Below are 18,339 nucleotides of genomic sequence, written 5' to 3' on the forward strand. Positions count from 1 at the left end.
AAAAACTTCCAGCAAACAAAAGTCCTGGACCAGATGGATTTACAGTAGAACTTTAACAAACATTCCAAGAACTAACACCTGTCCTCCTCAAACTATTCCAAAAAATTCAAGTGGAAGGGACACTTTCAAGCTCTTTTTATGAAGCCAGCATTATACTAATTCCAAAACCAGATAAAGACACTACAAAGAAAGAAAACTGCAGGCCAATATCCCTGATGAACACAGATGCTAAAATCCTCAACAAATTATTAGCAAATCAGATCCAGCAATAAATTAAATGATTATATTCCATGATCAAGTAGAATTTATTCCAGGGATGCAAGGCTGGTAGAATATACACAAATCAATAAGTATGATACATCACATAAACAAACTGAAAGATAAAACCATGTGATCATATCAATAGATACAGAAAAAGCACTCAACAAAATCCAGCACCCATTTTTGATAAAAATGCTCAGTAAAGAGGGAATACATAAAGACCATATATGACAAAGCTACAGCCAAAATAATAATCAATAGGCAAGAACTAAAAGTGTTTCCCTTAACAACAGGACCAAGACAGGGATGTCCACTTTCACCACTCTTACTCAACAAAGTACTAGAAGTCCTTGCCACAGCAATCAGATAAGAACAGATAAAAGGCATCCAAATCGAAAAGGAGGAAGTAAAACTGTCATAATTCACAGATGACATGATATTGTACTTAGAAAACCCTGAAGACTCTACCAGGAAACTACTAGACTTAATAAATGAATTCAGCAAGGTAGCCGGATACAAAATCAACATCAGAAATCGATGACATTTTTATATACAAATAATGAACTCTCAGAAACAGAAACTAAAAAAGCAATCACATTTACCAATGCAACAACAACAAAAAAAGATACCTAGGAATAAAATTAACCAAGTAGGTAAAAGACCCGTGATTAGAAAACTATAGGACATTGAAAAAAGAAATAAGAAAAATGGGTTCTGTTCTGAGTGTCACATGTAGAGCAGCTTGATTGCTCTACATGCAAAGTCGACATCAAGAGATTTTGGAAGCATAATTTTTTGATACTTGGGCAGCTGGTGATAGTTGGTGCTGGCGCCCGCAAAAAAAAAAATAGAAATAAGGAAGATACAAACAAATAGAAACATATAACATATACCATGTTCATGGGTTGGAAGAATTAACATCATTAAAATGGCTATTCTACCCAAAGCAATCTTTAGATTCAATGGTGAAATTTAGATTCAGTGGTGAAAGTATAATTGCATACTTCACAGAGCTAGAACAAATATTCCAAAAATTTATATGGAACCATACAAGACCCCGAATATCTGTAGCAATCTTGTGAAAGAAGAACGAAGTAGGAGGGATCACAATGCCAGATAACAAACTATACTATAAAGCCATTATTACCAAAACAGCCTTTTACTAGAACAAGAATAGGCATATAGACCAATGGATTAGAACAGAGACCCCATAAACTGACCCACACCATTATGGTCAATTAATATTTGATAAAGGAGACAAGAACATACAATGCAGTATAAATAGTCTCTTCAACAAATGGGAAAACTGGACAGACACATGCGAAAACATAAAACTAGACCACCAACTTACACCACACACAAAAATAAACTCAAGATGGATAAAAGACTTAAACATAAGGCATCCTATCTCTAATATGCAAATCAACCGAATGGCGGCACGACTGGTCACTATCATGTGCACTGACTCCCAGGGGGCAGAGTTGAGCATCTGTATCCTGAGAGGGAGGCAACCAGCGATGGGGGGTGGGGCCGGCCAGTGGGCGGCACCAGGCCGCCAGCCAAGGCGGGTGCCAGTGGGGCGGGGAGAGAGGGGCAATTGCCCTGCCCACATTGCCTCACAGATGGCCCTGATCACTGGCCAGGCCTAGGGATCCTACCCTATATATTGGGAACAGTCTCTTAGATTTAAAAATTAAATCCTGGCAAGGCTACTATAACACTAAAAAAACAGGATGATGCAGCAATGACATGTATGGACTCTGGCTTGCACATTTTGTGGTCAGCCCTGATTCTGAGACTTATTAACTGTGTGACAAAGCCAATTACTTAACTTCTCTCTGCTTCAGTTTTCCACCCATAGATGGGGAATATAGTACTACTCTCTCAGAAGGATCATGTTATGTACTACTTTTTATAATCAGGGCAAAAAAAAAAATGTAGCTGTCCATACAACAACAAGATGCCTTTCACCTGTATGAAAAGTATGGTCAATGGTACATGCAGCGTCCTGGATTGCGAGAGGGATGTCCGACTGCCAGTTTAGGCCACGACATCCCCCGAGGGGTCCTGAACTGCAGGAGAATGCAGGCCGGGCTGAGGGGATCCCTCCCCACCCCATGCATGAATTTCGTGCATTAGGCCTCTACTGAAACCATAAAATCTTAGAGGAGAATATAGGAAGTAAAATCTCAAATATCTCACATAGCAATGTTTACAGATACATCTCCTAGGGCCGTGGTCGGCAAACTGTGGTTCGTGAGCCATATGCTGCTCTTTGGCCCCTTGAATGTGGCTCTTCCACAAAATACCGACTTCTGTGCATGGGCCACGAAGTTTCAATTGCACTGTACATGCACACCCGCACGTGGTATTCTGTGGAAGAGCCACACTCAAGGGGACAAAAAGTCGCATGTGGCTTGCGAGCCGCAGTTTGCCGACCAGGGTCCTAGGGCAAATGAAACTAAGGAGAAAATAAACAAATGGGACTACATCAAAATAAAAAGCTTCTGCACAGCAAAAGAAACCACCAACAAAATGAAAAGGGAACCCACTGTATGGGAGAACCTATTTACCACTGATCTATCTGATAAGGGGTTGATAGCCAAAATATACAAATTACTCATACAACTCAACAAAAGGAAGACAAACAATCCAATGAAAAAATGGGGAGAAGTCATGAATACATATTTCTTCAAAGAGGGCATACAAATGGCCAAGTGACATATGAAAAAATGCTCAAAGTCACTCGTCACCTGAGAAATGCAAATTAAAACCACAATGAGATATCACCTCACACCTGTCAGAATGGCTATCATAAAAGAATCAACAAACAACAAATGCTGGAGAGAATGTGGAATAAAGGGAACACTAGTTCACTGCTGGTGGGAATGCAGATTGGTACAGTCACTATGGAAAACAGTATGGAGTTTTCTCAAAAAATTAAAAATGGAACTTCTGTTTGACCCAGCAATCCCACTTCTAGGCATATATCCTAAAAACCCTGAAACACCAATCAGAAAGAATATTCACGCCCCTATGTTCATAGCAGCATTATTTACAATAGTGAAGATCTGGAAACAGCCCAAGTGCCCATCTGTAGATGAATCAATAAAAAACTTGGAGACATTTACACTATGGCATACTATGCAGCTGTAAAAAAGAGGGATCTCTTACCATTTGGGATAGCATGGATAGACCTGGAAAATATGATGCTAAGCAAAATAAGCCAATCTGAGAAAGATAAATATAACATGATAGCACTTATTTGTGGAATATAATGAACAGAATGAATTGACCAACAAAATAAGAACTGAAGCATGGAGGCATGGATCAAATTGACATACCTCAACGTGGGGTTGGGGGGATGAGAAGAGATAAACCAAAGAACTTATATACTTATGATAGGCTCAGTGCACAAATTTGTGCACAGGTGGGGTTCCTCGGCCTGGCCTGCAATCGGGGCCGATTGGGGCCATGTCGCCCAGTACCGATCAGGGCTGTGGGAGGTTGGCCAGCCGGGGGCAGGAGCTGTTGAGGGATGTTTAATGAACCAAAGACGCAGAGGTAAGACGAGCACACAGGATGATTGATGCCGGACAGAGGGTTACAGCTTGCTCAGGCATGTAGCAAACTCTGCACTCTCACCATCGCTTTTATTGGGGTTTGGTACAAGGTTAGTGCGTCAGCAGTTAATCAACTAAATCTTGTTTTGTTCTATATTATTACAATAGCGTATTGAAGACAACTTGCAGCTGTGCCCTCCCTTTCTGCTCTACACGCACGACTATTTAATCTTAGCCATCTCAAGGAGGTAAATGTTCCTGGAACTCAAGATTGTGTGCAATCTTGACCCAGCTTGACTCGCTTGCAAGTCACACTGTGCTCCTGATAGAACATTAACTTCTTCTTGGCAGGACTTCAGATCCTTGCTTACAAATGTCTAGCTACAGGAGCTGGAGGTGGGGGGAGGTTGGCTGGCAAGCCGGGGGAGGCCATGGGAGGTTGGTGAGCCTGGGGGAGGTGCTGCGGGAGGTTGGCTGAACGGCTGAGGGGAGGGACCACAGGAGATTGGCCGGCCACAGGACGTTGTCTATGGGAGCACACTGACCACCAGGGGGCAGCTCCTGCATTGAGCATCTGCGCCCTGGTGGCCAGTGCATGTCATAGCGACTGGTCAACCTGTCATTCTGGTGGTTCGGTCATAACAGTCGCTTAGGCTTTTATATATATAGATAGACATAGTCCATGGAAGACCTGGGGGGTAGGGTGGGTAGGGGCTAGGAAGAGGGGGATAAGGGGGAGGGTTGGGAGAAATTTCTGTAATACTATCAACAATAAAAATTTTTTTTAAAAGACCAGAAGAAATAATAGATTACCCTACCTGACCTCTAACCAATCAGCTTCCACCATAGCTTCTGAACCTCCCACCTCTGGTGTCTTGTGATTTTGCCCTATACCTGTGGTCGGCAAACTGCGGCTTGCGAGCCACATGTGGCTCTTTGGCCCTTGAGTGGGGCTCTTCCACAAAATACCACATGCGGGCGCGCGTACAGTGCGATTGAAACTTCGTGGCTCACATGCAGAAGTCAGTTTTCGGCCTGGGCGAGTCTATTTTGAAGAAGTACTGTTAATATCTGGCTCTGTTGACTAATGAGTTTGCTGACCACTGCCCTATACAATCTATAACCTACACACCATTGGGAGTTTGGGCTTTTGAATATTATCTTCCCATTCTCCTGGATGGCATTATCTATCTATAATAATGAAAGCACAATATGCTAATTAGACCGGACGTCCTTTCGGATGAAGCCAGGCGGCGAAGCCGCGGGCTCGCACCTCCACAGCTGCACTCTCCAGCCGTGAGCCCTGCGTCTGGCTCCCATCCCAAAGAGGTGGGGGGGCAGGACACGATTGGCTCCGGGTGGGTGGGCGGTAGGGCGCCCTTGCCAGCCAGGGATCCGAATCCATCCCACTGATGTTAGCGCCACTTTTATATCATTTCTTCCTTATGAAGCATCTAGGGCGGGGTGGGCAACCTTTTTGTGAGTGCGTGACAAAACCAGCAAAATCTCTGACTCAAAATTCTTCTGCATGCCAACCCTAATTTTTTGAGAACATGTTACGCCTACTTGATATCTCTTAAGGTGTATGTATGTGAAGAACCTTGAAGAAATAATAAAATTCATTCGAGTGACAAATATATGATGAAAAATACATTTATTTTTTAATGTATACATGTACACTGATAGTCTGACAGAAAACTTTATGACTCCGTTTGATATTATCAGTGGGACTTTTGCTGCTGCATCACTGATGACAGAGATTTTACATCAGGTTTATATTTTGTGACCTTCAGAGATATGCACAAGCTACTACTTTCATCCGTCAGGCTACTCCTATTACGAGACAACAAAATTCATCACTGAGAAACAAAGATTCACAAGCGTATGTGGATGAAAACATGGAGAGTAACGCTGTTGCAAAGTTTTTTAAACAGAAAAAATTTTCTGGAATGGCATTCTAAGTCCTCAATAGTTTGTTTTTGACACTTCTCTCTGGTACTCCTGGCTCTAATCGCTTTTTTTCAATGTTTTCCAAGTCAACTCTAAGGTCAATAAATTTCTGCTTCCAAATTGAGCTACTCTGAAATTGAATCAACTGCATTTCAAAGTAAGCCATGTCTATCCATGAAAACATTTGTACGTTTAGTTCCTCCAGTTTCATGCTGTCTGGAAACCTCATGAATTTTGCTGTCTCTTCCAGTTCTCTGAATTTCACAAATCTTGAGAAGAACTGCTCAATAGTTGACTCGATGATGTTTAAAATCAGCTTTTGAAGGCTTTGACAGTCTGTTATGTCATCTTTTGGGAGGTCTTTGATGTGCCTCTTGAGGTTTGGGAAATATCTAAATCTCTCACCATCCACATCCCTCTTAAAGACTTCCAGTTTCTTTTCAAAAGCCTTTATGTTACCGAACATAACATCAAGTGTCTTGCCAGTTCCTTGTAATTTAACATTTAAGTCATTCAAATGTTCACAAAAATTGTAAATGGAAGATTATAAGAGAGGGTTTCGTGTGCCAGCAGAAGTTACTGGCGTGCCATGTTTGGCACGCGTGCCAGGGGTTGCCCACCCCGGTCTAGGGATTGGACGTGGCCGCAGTGCCTAAGGCTGACTTTCAGGAGGCCGGCAGCGCTGTTGGGATTGTGTCGGTGGTGCTGGTTGTCAGTGCCTGGCCCGTTTTCCAGAGATTGGACCTGTAGGACTACAGGGGGAGTGAGTGGCTGCCGCTGGGCTGGTGGGCCGCTGGCACGGGTCAGTTAGCTGAGCTGGACTCCTGCTGTGGGAGCGCACTGATCACCAGGGGGCAGCTCCTGCATTGAGCATCTGCTATCTGGTGGTCAGTGCACGTCATAGCGACCAGTCGACTAGTCTTTTAGTTTGGTTGCTCAGGCTTTTATATATATACATAGCTAATCTTCCTTCACTGCAGTTCTCAGTGTCTAGTGTTTGGGTCTACTAGTGAAGGGTGGATGAACATCTTCTGTTCTATAACAAATGTAAAATTTAGAATTATTTTTATTTTGAATCCTAAAGCTGACAATACTCAAGACCTCAGAAAATAAACCAATCAACAGAGTTCACATTTTGTATATGTAAAGCTCTAGAACACCAGTTTCCTAGAATCATTTTTCTTCCTCCCTCCCTTCTTCCTTCTCTCCCTCCCCCAGCCCCCTCTCTTTCTCTTTTCTTTCATTCATTCATATATTTACTTAAATATATTTTTAATGATTTCAGAGAGGAAGGGAGAGGGAGAGAGAGAGAGCAGAATTAATGATGAGAAAGAATCATTGATTGGCTGCCTCCTGCACAGCATGCCCCACACTGTGGATCGAGCCTGCAACTTGAGCAGGTGCCCTGACCAGGAATCGAACCCCGACCTCCTCGTTCATACGTTAACGATCAACCATTGAGCCATGCTGGCTAAGTGGAACATTTTTCTTTTAAATTAATACCCTACACAATATGATAAGGCTGGCCTTTCCTACACAGAACCTCCAGGCTCTTACCCTACCAAAGCAATTTTCATCAAGTGCTTAGACATTATCTCCTGTCCCAGTAGATAACATATTTAAAAAAAAAGAATCATAGATTTTTTAAACTTAATTTTTGAAAAACACATTAAAAAAAGAATGACTTTTAAAACTTAATTTTTAAAATATAAAAAAAGGATCATAGACTTTTAAAAACTTAATTTAAAAATATGTTTTTATTGATTTTAGAAATAGAGAGGAAGGGAGAGGGATAGAGAGAGAGAGAAACATCAATGAGAAACATTGATTGGCTGCCTCCTGCACATCCCCTGCTAGGAATCGAGCCTGCAACCTGGGCATGTGCCCTGACCAATCCGGTGACCTCTTGGTTCATGGGTCAATAATTAACCACTGAACCATACCAGCCAGTCTAAACTTAAATTTTAATTTCACATGCAATATATGAATATACTTTCTTTTATTTAAAATTTATTTTGACTACACACAGCAAAAATTCCCACTGACCAGACTCTCCTTACTCCCCTCTCTTAGAGGAGTTTCTATATAATCGCTGAAAGGAGCCTATTAGAGATAATTTCTAGTGATATATTCTTATTCTCTCTCTCTCTCTCTCTCTCTCTCTCTCTCTCTCTCTCTCAACTGAGAATTATCCCTACAGGGCAAAGAATAGTAAACACATCTAGCCGGAAGAATATAGGGGCACTTAACACCTTTCGTACCGCTCACGAGCTTTCTTGTGTTTCGCGCGCCATCTGTTAAGGACCGCTCACGAGTTTTCTTGATTTTCATGCCCATGGAAAAAGGAGCGAATCTAGATACTTATGTAAATTTTGTTTGGTCCCTCTTCATAGAGGAAAATGTTTTACGCAGTACCATACGTTAAAAAAGTACTAGGAACTTTAATTGTTTGATTGTTTTTGTAAATAAAAATGTTGTAATTATTGAAAAACAACACCTAAAGTGCATTATGATGATTTAAATAACGTGCAGTTTGCCCAAAAATGTGCGGTCCCTGGCGTATGTCTTAGAGATTTCTATGCGGTACGCAATGTGTTAAAACCTCTGTATTTTATATTAAAGAGTGAATTTAAATTCTGCATTCAATTTTATTAAAAAAATTATTTTAACACAAAAAAATGAACATTTGAAACTATAGGAGACCTGGGGAAAGTATCATGTACTCTCAAAACAATTATATATTTCCTATGAGTGCAATATCATGTAACACAGTTCATCTTCCTAACAGATAAACAACAAATTTTGATACTGAGAGAAAAAGAACTGTTATGAATTCCTACTCCTTTTCTTTATTATATAGCAGCAGAATAAGAAATTTTTATTATTAGCTAGAAATATGCGGTTAACTCAATTACATGACAACACATTGCAATCCTAATATATAAAAGCAAGTTTTATATATTAGGGTTGTGATGACAGATCACGACCAAAGGCTGACCAACCGGAAGTCCTCCCTCCAGTCAGCGCTGGGTTGCTGTGACGACCCAGCACTGACTGCCCAGGGGGCAGAGACCCAGAGAGAGAGAGGCTGGTGGCAGCTGTTGATCAGTACTTGCCTCTCTCTTTCCCTCCCTCTTTCTTTCCTGGCTTCGCCAGCAGCCAGGCCTTTTTTTCTCTCCTGGCTTCCATGGGGCTGCTGTTCAGCCCCACCTCTCCGATCAGGCCCAGAGATAGGCCCGGAAATGTTGACTGGAATAGGAACCAATCAATGAGAACCAAATGTGGGTGCTGTGAAGAACCAATGGCTGTCTAGGAGGTGGAGCTTTTGACACTGACCGGCATAGGAACCGACCAATGAGAATCAAATGTAGGTGCTGTGAAGAACCAATGGCTACCTAGGGGGCGGAGCTTCTGATGCTAACTGGCATAGACACTGACTAATCAGAAGCAAATGTGGGTGCTGTGGGGAGCCAATGGCTGCCTAGGACAGTGATGGCGAACCTATGATACGCGTGTCAGAGGTGACACATGAACTCATTTTTTTGGTTGTATTTTCTTTGTAAAATGGCATTTAAATATATAAAATAAATATCAAAAATATAAGTCTCTGTTTTACTATGGTTGCAAATATAAAAAAATTTCTATATGTGACATGGCACCAGAGTTAAGTTAGGGTTTTTCAAAATGCTGACACGCCGAGCTCAAAAGGTTTGCCATCACTGGCCTAGGAGGTAGAGCTTTTGATGCTGACTGGCATAGAAACTGACCAATCAGAACCAAATTGGCCAGCAGAGGAGGGCAGTTGGGGGCAAGATCAGGCCTGCAGAGGAGGGCAGTTGGGGGTGAGATTAGGCCAGCAGGGGAGGACCATTGGGGGCAAGATCAGGCTGGCAGGGGAGTGCAGTTGGGGACAACCAGGCCAGCAGGGGAGGGCAGTTAGGGGCAATCAGGCAGGCAGAGGCAGTTAGGGGAAACCAGGCTGGCAGGGGAGGGCAGTTAGGGGTGATCAGGCAGGCAGGCAGAGGCAGTTAGGGGTGATCAGGCAGGCAGGCAGGTGAGCAGTTAGGAGCCAGTGGTCCCAGATTGCGAGAGGGATGTCCCTGTGGGATTGGGCCTAAACCGGCAGTCAGACATCCCCCAAAGGGTCCCCAATTGGAGAGGGTGCAGGCTGGGCTGAGGGAATCCCCCTCCGTCCTCGAATTTCATGCAACGGGCCTTTAGATATCATATAAAAAGTCCATTTCATTGTGGAAAAACAGACCATGACTATGAGTTTAATATAGCTTGGCAGGCATTTCCTTAAGAGGCTTAATTCTGAAATTAAAATACACTTAATGTTCATAAATGTACATTCTTATGTCAGGAAAAGTATCAAGCTTTTTTATAAATAAGTTGTCATTTTGCTAAAATATATTGAGATTTATCTCAAATGTAATATACTTGATATGTCTCTCCCTTCAGAAATTTGATGTCAAGTCTGGCTTAGGTAAAAAAACAACCCTTATTACAATGCATTTCCACAGAAGCATCTTCTCTGTCTTATTACAAAGTCTCTCCAAATATCTAATTTGGCTATGGGCATTTAGTAACATCGGCATATTTAAAAGACAAAACTGGTAACTTCAATATGAACCAAAAGAGAGCTACGAGGAAAAGAGCACAATTACAGTTTTCTACAACAAATTCACTCAAAATTTTGGGAAAAAAAGAAACTACATCAAGTTTTGTTATAAAGGACTAGAGGCCTGGTGCATGGATTGCACCGGTGGAGTTTCTGGGCCTGGCCTGTGCCCTCTCGCAATCCGGAACCCCTCGGGGGAATGCCGGACTGCCGATTTCAGCCGGATCCCCGCAGGCCAGGCCGAGGGACCCCCCATGGTCGAATGGTTGTCTGGTCGCTTAGGTTTTTATATATATATAGATTACATGCTATAAACTACAGGGAAGTAATCTGATAGTAGAAAGTGCTCTGAACTGAAGTCAGGAAGTCTGATTCATAGTTCAGACTAAGTCACCAACTAGCTATGTTTTCTGTCATCAGTAACCACTCTGGCCCAAGTTTCTTCATCTGTTAATGAAGGACAAAATCAACTCTAAGTGTCAGACCATAACAGAACACCATGAAATAGTACATTTAATTAAATGATATGAACTAGAGCCTGGCCGGTGTGGCTCAGTGGTGGAGCACTGACCTGTGAACCAGGATGTCATGGTTCTTTTCTGGTCAGGGCACATTCCTGGGTTGTGGGCTTGACCCCTGGTGGGGGACGTGCAGGAAGCAGCCAATTAATGAGTTTTTCATTATTGATGTTTCTATCTCCCTCTCCCTTCCTTTCTGAAATCAATAGAAATATATTTTTAAAAACGATACAAACTAGAAACTAGCAGATAATATAAATATTTTAAAAATTCAATAAAAAAGCCATAACCAAGCCAGCTGGCATGGCTCAGTGGTTGAGCGTTGACCTATGAGCCAGGAGGTCATGGTTCAATTCCCAGGCAGGACACATGCCTGGTTTGTGGGCTCGATCCCCAGTGTGGGGCATGCAGGTGGCAGCCGATCAGTGATTCTCTCTCATTATTGATGTTTCTATCTCTCTTTTCTTCTCTCTTCCTCTCTGAAATCAATAAAATAAGTGTGTGTGTGTGTGTGTGTGTGTGTGTGTGTGTGTATAAATAATAAAAGGCCAGTGGCCGTAACGCCATAACGACCAAACGACTGGTCACCAGGAGGTTCATTGATGGGTCTCACAGAGCAGCGGGTCTGGGGACCCGTCGGCACGGCGGAGGTCTGGGTCCCAAGGTGCGGCGGGGGTCTGGGTCCCAGGGGGCAGCGGGGGTCTGGGTCTCGCGCGATTTCGCGTGCTCGGCCTCTAGTATATATATAAAAAAGTCATAACCATGAATATATATGTACATATACACACACCACAGAGTTATCTAACCATAGTATACACAGTATACATTTCAGAATTCTTCTGTCAGTATTTATTTATTTATTTTTTTTATATATTTTTTTAAAATATATTTTATTGATTTTTTTTTTTTTTACAGAGAGGAAGGGAGAGAGATAGAGAGTTAGAAACATCGATGAGAGAGAAACATCGATCAGCTGCCTCCTGCACATCTCCCACTGGGGATGTGCTCGCAACCCAGGTACATGCCCTTGACCGGAATCGAACCTAGGACCTTTCAGTCCGCAGGCCGACACTCTATCCACTGAGCCAAACCAGTTTCGGTGTTCTGTCAGTATTTATTTGCTATCTGGAAGGGAGTCATAGTTAATACTGAAGGTTCTGAAATCAGACTTTCTGAATTCAAATCCTACCTTTCATTTTTCAGCTGTGGAATCTGAGAAAGTTAGTTAATATCTCTGAACCTAAGTTTTCACATCTGTAAATGAGAATAGTAATAGTACCTACTTTAGGAATTATTTAAGAATTAATCCATGAAAAGCAGGTAGTGTGATGTCTATCACATGAGAGCCTAAAAATAATGGTAGCAGTAATAGCAGCAAAATTGTATTGAGTACTTACTAAGGCATTATTCTAAGAGTTTAACATGTTATCCCATTTAATCCTCACAACTACCATGAGGTAGATCTAATCATTAGGAGCTCTATTTTATTTTATTTATTTATTTATTTATTTATTTATTTATTTATTTATTTTAAAATATTTTTATTGATTTCAGAGAGGAAGGGAGAGGGAGAGAGAGATAGAAACATCAATGAGAGAGAATCATTAATCGGCTGCCTCCTGCATGCCCCCTACATGGGATCGAGCCCACAGCCCAGGCATGTACCCCTGACCAGAATCGAACCTGGGACCCTTCAGTCCACAGGCTGATGCTCTATCCTCTGAGCCAAAATAGCTAGGGCAGGAGCTCTATTTTACAGTGAACAATGTGATCCCACAGAGAGGTTAGGTAACTTGTCCAAGTTAGTTGTGATATTCATTATAGCTATTCACAAATATTTTTAGTTTTGTCAAGAACACAGTAAAATACTGCCTCATGACCTATGAAATTAGGCAAGGCCTATGGAACTCATAGGGTCAACTCATTGGTATATAATACTTCTGGGCAGGAAGTTTAAGAGTCCATAAGCAATTTTCCATGCTCCACTCCCCATATTACAGGGATTATAAATGTACATATTACAATGGAATCTGTGTCAGCCTAGTTGCCTAAGACCAAAAATACTTGGGACAATAGCATAAATGAGAAAAAAAGCCTCTGAGATTCTGCAGTGGTTTTGTTAACATAGTAATAGTAAATTTCAGGGATTTAGTATTATCATGACTATCTACTTATTTACAGCTAATGCTGAAAGTTTAAAAATTAACTGATAAGTGAAATAGTACTACCTATTTACTTAATTTTTAAAAATGTGTATAAACTGCCCTGACTGGTTTGGCTCAGTGGATAGTGTGGGCCTGCGGACTGAAGGGTCCCGGGTTCGATTCTGGAAAAGGGCATGTACCTTAGTTGTGGGCACATCCCCAGTAGGGGGTGTGCAGGAAACAGCTAATCGATGTTTCTCTCTCATCGATGTTTCTAACTCTCTATCCCTCTCCCTTCCTCTCTGTAAAAAATCAATAAAATATATTTTAAAAAAATGTGTATAAACCAATGAAAGTTTAACATTACCTAATTTAGTATCACAATTTAAGAATTATTGGTTTAAATGTCTTTTTTGTTGTTAATCCTAACTTGAGGATATTTTTTCCATTGCTTTTTAAAAAAATGTTTGCATTGATTTTAGAGAGAAAGGGAGAGAGATAGAAACATCAATGATGACAGAGAATCAGCGGGGATCGAACCTGCAACCCGGGCATGTGCCTTGAATGGGAATCAAATCACTGAGCAACACCAGCCAGGCTACTTTTACTCTTTTACATTCGGTATTGAAGCATAGATGTTATGCTTGTTCTGAATGTTTAAAGTTTAAATGTTTTACAATAAGGATACATTATTTTATCGTAGAATAAACAAACAAAACTTGGTCCCATGCCCTGACTGGTGTGGCTCAGTTGCATGAGTGTTGTTCCATACACCAGAAGTTTGCTGGTTCGATTGTGGTCAGGAATTATGCCTGCTTTGCAGGTTCAATCCTCAGTGTTGTGGGTAGGGAGGTGCAGAAGGCAAGCTCTTAGATGTATCTCTTTCCCACTGATGTTTCTCTCTGTACCTTCCTCTCTCTCTCAAAGCAATAAAAACATATTTAAAAATCCTATATAATAAAAGCCTAATATGCTAAGTGTCTGCTCAGCCATTCAACCAATCAAAGAGTAATATGCTAATGATATACTAAGGCCGCTCAACCGCTCACTACACCATGCACTGACCTCCAGGGGGCAGATGCTCTGACCGGTAGGTTAGCTTGCTGCTGGGGTCCGGCCAATCAGGACTGAGCAAGATGGGCTGGACATGTCGTGGAGCCCTTCCCCGGTCCCTCCCCGGCTGGCCAACCTCCCAGGTCTCTCCCCGACCTGACTGTGCACTGGTGGGGTCCCTCAGCCTGGCCTGTGGCCTCTCGCAATCCAAGACCCCCCTAGAGAATGCCAGAGAGCCGGTTTCGGCCCGATCCCGCAGGCCAGCCCGAGGGTCCCCACTGGTGCACGAATTCGTGCACCGGGCCTCTAGTAAATAAATAAAATGAAATAAAGGTGAGGGCAGGGAGAATCAGCTACATGTCTCTTTAAACACACACACACACACACACACACAAACTTGGTCCCATAATAGTGAATGACGGTCTTTAAACCAGTTTTGGTATCAGGAAAAGGAATCTTGTCATGTTTAAATGACACAGAACACAAAATATTTAAATTAAAAACAATATAGGGTCAGACAAAAGTAGGTTTATAGTTGAGTACATGAAACACAGACCTTATTCTTGTATTACTATTTATTATTGTGTTAATTTCCATATGAAAAACTGTAAAGCTACTTCTGCCTCGCCCTGTATAATAGCACAATTAAATCTTCTCTACAATAAATTCATATCTTTGGTACCCTCTATGTTCTCATATGAAGCATCTTACAAATGTATGCATTTAGGGAGTAAGATTCAGCTGGCTTGTTAATAAGACTGTTATATAGAGTTGATAATTATTCAGTAAAAAATATGCAGCCCTTACCTTCTTTCTCTAGTTATATCTTATGTCAGGAAATAAACACAATTATTAAGAAAAGAGATTAAAAAAAAAAAAAAAAAGAACTCCAGCAGTTCTGGCTGCCTTGCATGATAATGTCTGGAAAAAGCTAAAATCCTTTCTTTCCCACTTTCCCTTTAGGGAAAGGAATTACAGTGATAGCGAGTGAGAATTAAGTGGAAGTCTTCTCTGGGAAACTTTGTCCTTGCCTGTGAAAACAGACCCCTGTGGCTAGTGCACCTTGTTTTCTCCTTCCTTCCTATCTCGATGTGGTTGCAAAGGAGCTGCAGCAGCCATGTTGCAACCCTGATGGGAAGACCAGGCTGTTGGCTCCTGACCTCACTGAGCAGTTGAGCAAATGCTACTGCTTTTAGATCCCTTGTTTACATGAGAAAATAAACCTTTGTTTGTTTTTTAAAAAAAAAAAAGAGATAAAAGTTAATGAATATCCTAAGATTAGTGTTCAAAATACATAATTACTTATGATGGAGTTTACTATTAATTTTCCAACTAGGAAAATTATTTTTCATAGTATCATATTTAAATACATAATTTAGGTCTTCAAATGAACAGATTATCATATACAGTAATTTTTAGTCTCTCCCATAGCACTTTTAATTACAGTATCTATTTTCTTTCCTGAAATAAATTTCAGTTACAATCAACTCCAAAACCTCTTGAGAGCGGATGCCATTTAGTATTATTATACATGTATTACCAAGTCAGATAGGAGAAATTGCTAAACCAACTGAGATCCCATGATGCCAGTTAAATTTCAATCTTCTTTTCAGGCTCCCAAAACATCTCAGAACTATGGTAGGTTATAAGTTTTGGGTGATGTGATTTGCTTAAAAAATAATGAGAGCAAAGTGTGGAGCAGACTAGTACAGATCATAGCAAAGTAAGTTCAGAACTACACCTACAATTCATTTTTTATTATGTGTATTTATTAAGTACTAAAATAATAAACATGAAGGCCTGCTAAGAGTTGAGAACACCAGGTTAAACACATGCCTTCCCTATCCTCTAAGAGGGTATAGTTTGAAAAAACAACAATACCCTGACAATTTAATTAAGAATTAAAGTACTGAGGAGGAAAAATGCTCTCATACTCATTATACTATAATCTGCTTTCTGAAATGTTCACAAAATGATGCACTACTAAACTTAAATCCACTTACTCTGCTTGAAATATAGTGTTCTGAATTTCAAATGTTTGTACTGCTATCGGATGATGACCAACTGTTAACTAACAGGATAATGTCCTTAAAATATAAAAATAATTGCTGTTTCACTACTGGCTAGGCATTTTTTATTTTTTAATAACAAGGATGCCATTGTACCAATTCATCCTTAATCTTCTGCCTAGCCCCCTTGGAGGGACAATATTAATCTACAGGGCAGCACTCTAAGCTAGGTGATGCAAACAGATATTAATTCCAATCCTATGCACCAGGATTATTTTATTACATGACAGTCATTAATCTACAAAGAAAAACTGAGTTATAATTTCTAGTGTAATAAGACTTTACTTATCATGCCTTGGGTGGTGTGGCTCAGTTTGGTTGGGCATCATCCTTGTACTGAAGGGTTGCCGGTTCGATTCCCAGTTAGGTTGTGGGCTTGATCTCTGATAAGGGGTGTGTGGGAGGCAGCCGATGGATGTTTCATTTTCACATCAATATTTCTCTCTCTCTTTCTCTCCCTAAAAATCAATAAAAAATATTAAAAAAGACTTTGCTTAAGTAGACATTAAACTCTGCAAAAGAAATAAAACTACCAATGGTGATACAGATATAGCAGGGAAAAATTATAAACAATATATCTATATCTACTCTACTCTTTACCAATGATACTGCTGTTAGACAAAACTGTTAAACAAATAGGAGACTACAAAGATACAGTTGAGCAAAGCCTTTCTTGGATCTATACATTATCCTCAGTAGCATGTATTGTTAGAGAAAGATTTTAAACACCAGGGAGAAGAAATCTGCCAGTTAGAATGAAAGTAGTTTGCTTTGCTAGGAAATAAATGGCTAACAGCTTACATGGTCTTTCTGGCAAACAAAACAAAACAAAACAAAAAGGCTACTCTTTCCCCTTTTTAGGAATAAACATAAAACCACTCCATTATGTCTTTTTCTCCCTACTCCTTTATGTTTATTTAATATAGTATGCAAATGGCAATTAGCTTGAGAAGACTGTTTCTATATATATGGTAGAGTGCCTTGTACTTAAGTCTCCTCACTCCCTCTATAACCAGAATATACCATGTTTGTACACTGCTACAGTACTATAGAAAGAACTTAAAAATTCCTCCTAGTCTTTCACTACCTCTAGAGTCAGCGATCTACATTTTAAAAACGCAAAGAAAAAGCCTGCAGTCACAACCAGAAGTTTATGAAAATCAGCAAAGTATTTATTCAGACCTAGCAGCAGACATTATAAATTCTTAAGAGCTCACAATGTCATTGACCTGAGAATAGCTATGAAAGTTTAGTGAATCTGCAAATGTCAATAAATGATGAAGCTTTAAAAATCATTTTACTTACCAGTCCTAATACTAAGAATATAAAGAAACCAAGCTGAAATCAATATGAGGGGCAAAGATGCAAAACAGGCTGGTCCTACACCCACGTGTAGTGGTTGATAATCAGGAGGGATATCTCTGCTGCAGAGGTCCCCCTGAGGAGTGGTGTGTCCCAGGTCCACTCTGTGCTCCCCAGTGCTGGAAAGAGATGTAAATCCCCCTAACTTCTGGCTGTGTATATGAACAAAATAGTGCTTCAGTCAGACAGAGGCCAGCTGGAGTCCCAGGAGTTCCTCCTAAAAGGACGGGCACACAGACACACTCCTTCGCAAACACTCACCTAAGCTCCAAGAAGGGACAGCACTAAAGGGGACGGAGACATTCCAGAAAATTGAATTGTGTGCTTTGGGGTAAGTACCACCATTGTCTCAGTGTTGAATCCTCCCCACCCATAGCCTGCAGGTGAACGCAGGGGCAAAATTTAAATGTGTATTAACCTGATGACCACCACTCCCCTCACCCTGGTGACTCTCTGAGGACCACCCACCCACTTACCCACCCAACTAGCACCCACACTACAAACTTTCTTAAAAACTGTCCAAGGTCTGCAGACCCTGGCAGGCTGCAAGGGGGGGTCCCATAAAATTGTCAGCTCATTTCTCAACAGATAACTTCCAGACCAAAAGGGATTGGCAGAAATATTCAGTGATGAAAAGCAAGAACTTACAATCATGACTATTCTAACCAGCAAGGCTATAATTTAGAATTTATGGAGAAATAAAGAGCTTCCTAGGCAAGAAAAAAGCTAAAAGAGTTCATCACCACAGAACCAGTATTACAAGAAATGTTAAAGGGGCCCTGGCTGGTTTGGCTCAGT

At 41.0% G+C, this 18,339-nt stretch overlaps 1 protein-coding gene and 1 non-coding gene across 2 annotated transcripts in view; one reads left to right on the forward strand and one right to left on the reverse strand.

Moving 5' to 3' along the window:
- The window catches only part of HMG20A (high mobility group 20A), a 137,402-nt gene that overhangs the window by 91,584 nt on the left and 27,479 nt on the right, over nucleotides 1–18,339 (reverse strand). The window lies entirely within an intron of this gene.
- LOC111825834 lies at nucleotides 965–1,098 on the forward strand. Its single transcript, XR_002829031.1, has one exon. It is a non-coding gene; the product is annotated as a U11 spliceosomal RNA (small nuclear RNA).

The sequence above is a fragment of the Myotis lucifugus genome, unplaced genomic scaffold (assembly GCF_000147115.1).
Source record: "Myotis lucifugus unplaced genomic scaffold, Myoluc2.0 scaffold_41, whole genome shotgun sequence".
Lineage (NCBI taxonomy): Eukaryota > Metazoa > Chordata > Mammalia > Chiroptera > Vespertilionidae > Myotis > Myotis lucifugus.